The following is a 5,384-nucleotide window of genomic DNA, read 5'->3' as shown; positions in this document are numbered from 1 at the left end:
TGGATAGTTTTAATAATTTCAATTTATATATTAGCTGTAGTTTTTCTGACACTGTAATTAGGGCCGTGAAGAGTACAGGAGTTTTGTGAAGGTGTAACCAAGATCTCTCTGACCTTGTCTGGGCAGATGGGGGGAGGTCACATGGCCACCCCGCGGAAGTGATGTGTGAGTTTGAGCTGAACCCTGAAGCTGTAAATGGGTGAAACTGGAATGAATGGAGAAGAGTTACAGGCGGGGGGAACAGTGTCTGCAAAGGCCCAGAGTCAGAAGGGAGCATAACCTATTTAGCAGAAAAAGGTGACATCCTCTATTGGAGACAGCAGTAGCACTGGGGGGAGGGGGCGGAGGTGGGTGAGTGTTGTCACCAGCAGAGGCCAGACAAAGCTGGGCTTTTAAACCAGGTAAGGAAGGACTCAGCCTCTATCCAACAACCAGTAAGCAGACAATGGTGCCAATGAATGTGTCTTTTGTGAAGGAGATTCTGGGATTTATGTTTCTGCAGTGTGGATGCCTCTGGAAAAATACCCAGAAATGCCAGTTTAAAAATAAACTGGGGTGTCCTGGTGGCTCAGTCAGTTAAGCGTCTACCTTTGGCTTAGGTCATGATCTCAGGGTCCTGGGATCCAGCCCCTGGTCAGCTCACTGCTCAGTGGGGAATCTGCTCTTCCCTTTTTCTCTGCCCCTCCCCCCCACTCATGCTCTCTCAAATAAATAAATAAATAAAAATCTTTTTTTTTAGATTTAAAAAAATTATTTTTCATGAGAGACACACAGCGGCAGAGACATAGGCAGAGGGAGAAACAGTCTCCCTGGGGGAAGCCCAATGCGGGACTTGATCCCAGGACTCCAGGACCATGACCCGAGCCAAAGGCAGACACTCAACCACCAGGTACCCCAATAAATAAAACCTTTTAAAAAGTAAAATAAACATCCTTTAAATGTACAGAGGAACTCAGAAGGGAGCAAGGGAAATCTCCCGGGCCCATATTGCAGAGGTAGCTTCGAACTGGTGGCCCTGACAATATTTGCCCATACCAGAGACACAAGGCCTTGGAAATTAACAGCTGCCAGGCCTTGGGCCAGGCAGTTTGGAGGGAAGCAGAGGCCCCTGCATAAAACTCGGTCCCTCAAAGAGCTACACCTCCAATGAGAGAATGTGGTAGAAAAAAGGCAAATTGATATTTTCGAGGCACACCTACGAAACTTGCCCATCTCAGCTTCGGCTCTGCATGGAGAAAATGTTTCCTCGGGGACTTCACAACCACCAGTTCGACTGGGATTTGGATTTACCCTTGCGGAACAGTCCAGGAAACCCCCAGCATAGAAATGAACTGGAGGCAAGCTCTGGCTGAAGCCAGGGAACCCAGTCATAAGCGGCTTCATGCAGAGTCAGAGCAGGTTAGGGTCAACCGTATTTAAGGACACAGTCGAAAACTGCATAGGTTACCCGAGGATAATGTGATGAACTAGTCTGGGCTGCTGGATCCCTTCCCCAAATTTAACCTTGGAGAAACTGGAAGAAACAAAGAAGCCTGTCAGAGTGTTGACGTGTCCTGTTGGAGAGCATCCAGTTCGTTCACTAAGCACACAGACAACGAGCAAATGGGGGAGAAGCCTAAAGCCAGAGGTAAGTCTGTGAGACCCATTTATGGATCCTCCATCCCTGTGGGCCCTGCAGGGTTACCTACATCTGCTGTTCTTCCCCAGAAGTTCAGTGAGGTTCACAAAAGATGCTTTGGGAAAGAACTTGGGCAGAAATTACAGCAAAACCAGGGCAGCCCGGGTGGCTCAGCGGGTTAGCGCCGCCTTCGGCCCAGGGCGTGATCCTGGAGACCTGGATCCTGGAGACCTGGAGACCGTGGAGATCTGGAGACCGTGGAGATTGAATCCGACATCAGGCTCTCTGCATGGAGCCTGCTTGTCCCTCTGCCTGTGTCTCTGCCTCTCTCTCTCTGTCTCTCATGAATGAATAAATAAAATCTTAAAAAAAAAATTACAGCAGAACCAATTATCCTGTAGCTCCTTTGCCATCCCCTCCACCCCCGTCTGTACACAGGTTCCATCTGATGGGAGATAAGCACAAGCCAAAAGGTCAAAAGAAGGGGGGCCGTGGGTGCTGATGCATAATCCGCCCCCTAATTGCTTAGTAGCCTTTGGTGTCCACTCGGTCAGATTGTGTGGCATTTGCCTGACTCGTTGTTAATATCAGTCAGGGACAAAGGCAGGTTTATCCATAGGGTGGAGAAAGGACAAGGGACCCCTTTTGGGCCGTGTGGTTAGCAGCCTTGTCAGCTCTGTCCTTCCTTAGAGATACAGTGTCAGTGTCCTCGGTACGGCCTCCCAGGGGGACAGTAGCAGTTTTAGCAGGGAAGTGAGTAGCCAGCATGGCTATTCCCAGGGGCAGCAGGAGTCCCAGCAGAGGTTAAGAACCTGCGGGATTTCTAGATGTGTCAGCAGCCCGGCAGATTCTAAAAGTGGATCCGGAATTGGTGTGCTGGTGGCCGTTTTCTCCTCTGCTGCTGTGGAAGCTCTGGGAGGATCTCTGAGCTGGGAACCTTGGTGGGGAGAGTGTTTGCTTCCCGTGCTTCATCCACAGGAGCTGTCACAGGTAGGAGCAAGTCTGGGGGACGCCTGGGTGGCTCAGTGGTTGAGTGTCTGCCTTCGGCTCAGGGCGTGATCCGGGGTTCTGGGATCGAGTCCCACGTCAGGCTCCCTCCATGGAGCCTGCTTCTCCCTCTGCCTGTGTCTCTGCCTCTCTCTCTGTGTCTCTCATGAATAAATAAATAAAATCTTAAAAAAAAAAAAAAGGAAGATGCAAGTCTGGGTTGTCTGCAGGGCAGCTAGGAGGTCCCCTGGTGGCTCAGAGACCATTTGCAAAGTGTGGCTGGCAAGGCAATCAGCTGGTGGACAGAGCAGGGACTCCCCAGCAGGGAGGGACAGGAGAGTGCAGGTATCAGTGTCACAGCCCCGCAAGATGCTGGAGGGGTGGGTCAGGAGGCGCTCACAGGAGGTCTGCCAGCAGAGGAGAGGGTGCCCTGTCCCAGGAACCTCTAAGGGGGCAGATGCTGCCTCGGGATCCTAGAGGTGACAGGGCTCTACTGGGAGAGCCCCGGCTTTGGGCTTTGTTGTTTGGATGTGCTGGCAGGTCCGGGGTGTGCCTGATGCCATGGGCCCCAGGACTCACGTGGGGGACAGAAGCTCATCCTAGAAGCCCGCTGCACTTTCTTCATCCTCCTGGTAGCGTAGGTGAAGAGGTTTGTCACAGTTAGGGAGGCTGAGAGCTGGGGCTGTGGACGATGGCTCATTTTCAACTTCAAAGGAGGTCCCTGCCCCGAAAAGGCCAGGAAATGGGCCGAGAGGAGCATCTGGGAGGAGGGCATGTAGAGGTTTGGCAGGAGCAGCAGAAATAGCCATCCGTGGGCGGCAGTAGCCAGCTGCGCCTGGAGATTACAAAGCCGCAGTTTTAGCTGGGGAAGGACGGACAGAAATGATTTGAGGTGTTGGGGTCCGGTTTTGGGTTTTCCAGTGGGCAGAGGCATCTCAGGTCCTCAGCAGGTGACAGCGGTTTGCACCCACAGAAGTTAGGTCTGGAGGCATGATGGCCTCGTTCAGTTAGTGCCTTGAGGGGGACAAGGGAGTCTGTAAGTCCCCCTGCTTGGTCTAATTACAGAGTACGAGGTCATCTATACATCAAACAAGAGAGGCACCGGGGTGACTCAGTCGGTTGAGGATCCGATTCTTTTTTTCTTTAATTAAAAAAAGTTTTTTTTTTATTTTTTTTTATTTTTTATTTATTTTTTAATTTTTATTTATTTATTTATGACAGTCACACACACAGAGAGAGAGAGAGAGAGAGAGAGGCAGAGACACAGGCAGAGGGAGAAGCAGGCTCCATGCACCGGGAGCCCGACATGGGATTCGATCCCGGGTCTCCAGGATCGCGCCCTGAGCCAAAGGCAGGCGCCAAACCGCTGCGCCACCCGGGGATCCCAAGTTTTTTTTTTCTAATTGGAGTTCAATTTGCCAACATATAGCATATTACCCAGTGCTCATCCTGTCCAGTGCCCAATTCTTGACTTCAGGTCAGGTCAGGATCTCAGGGTGATGGGATTGAGCCCTGCATGGGGAGCTCAGCGCAGAGACCATTTGTCCTTCTCCCTCTGCTCCTTCCCCATTCCCTTTCTCCCTCTCTAGCTCTAAAATAAATAAATAAATAAATAAATAAATAAATAAATAAATAAATAAAATATTTCAAGAATGTGTATGTAATGTGTATGTAATTATATATATATAACATATATATATTATATATATATGTATATAAAGTGGGAGGTAAAGGCTTCAAAGTCTAAGGGCAGCTTTAAGGAATTGGGGACACTCAGAGCACCCCCGAGGTATGCGAGGTTTGTTCAGCGTCTCCCTCTGAACATGAGGCAAAGAGAAATCTCCAGTGGGGAGTGGGGAGGCACTGGGAAGAGAGCCGAACAGGGGTCCCTCTTGCGGGCCAGGCTGGATGACAGTGGAGGCTAGGGGGGCGCCCAAAGGGCCGCCAGAACCTCGTGAGTTCCTGGCTCTTCGGTTTGGTACAAACTGGTAGATTTGATTCTCTTCTGGATCAAGCTTCCTCTCCTTTTTCATGGGTGAGATTGGAGTATCGCAGGGTGAAGAAGTAAAGATCAGGACATCCTGCTATAATAGAGTCTCATGGGTTCAATTCCTTATTCTGCACCTGTTGTGGGGGAGAGGGAAGGAGGGGAGGGAGGGAGGGGGAGAGAGGAGGAAGGAGATGGTCCCCCTTGGGAAAGCTTTATTCCTTTTCCAGGCAATGCATCTGGGTTCTGCACTTAATAGTAATTCGACTCTATTTGTATATGAGGCCCAAAGACTAATTGGGACCTTTATTTTTTTTTTTTTTTAAGATTTTATCCATTTATTTGACAGAGAGCACAGGCAGGGGGAGCGGACAGAGGGAGAGGGAGAAGCAGGGAGCCCGATGAGGGGATCAATCCCAGGACCCGGAGATCATGACCTGAGCCCAAGGAAGATTCTTTTTTTTTTTTTTTTTTTTTTAAGATTTATTTAATTTATTCATTCATGAGAGACACAGAGAAAGAGGCAGAGACACAGGCAGAGGGAGAAGCAGGCTCCCCAGGATCCCGCCCTGAGCCGAAGGCAGACGCTCAACCACTGAGCCACCCCGGCGCCCGTTGGCCTTGGCTTCTTGCAGTGTCCACAGTTGTCTTGACACAAGTAGGTGAAGCTCTGCAGTTGGCAAGAGAAACGGGTGGACTTTGAGTTACTTCCAGGGTCAACTTCTGTTTTTCTAAAGACTCTATGTGCCAGGCAAGGACCATTGATTTTCATTCCTTTTCCCTCTTGCGCTC

Source organism: Canis lupus, chromosome 1 (assembly GCF_048164855.1).
Source record: "Canis lupus baileyi chromosome 1, mCanLup2.hap1, whole genome shotgun sequence".
Classification (NCBI taxonomy): Eukaryota; Metazoa; Chordata; class Mammalia; order Carnivora; family Canidae; genus Canis; species Canis lupus.
The sequence above is the reverse complement of the archived record's forward strand: the minus strand, read 5'-3'. Positions refer to the sequence as shown.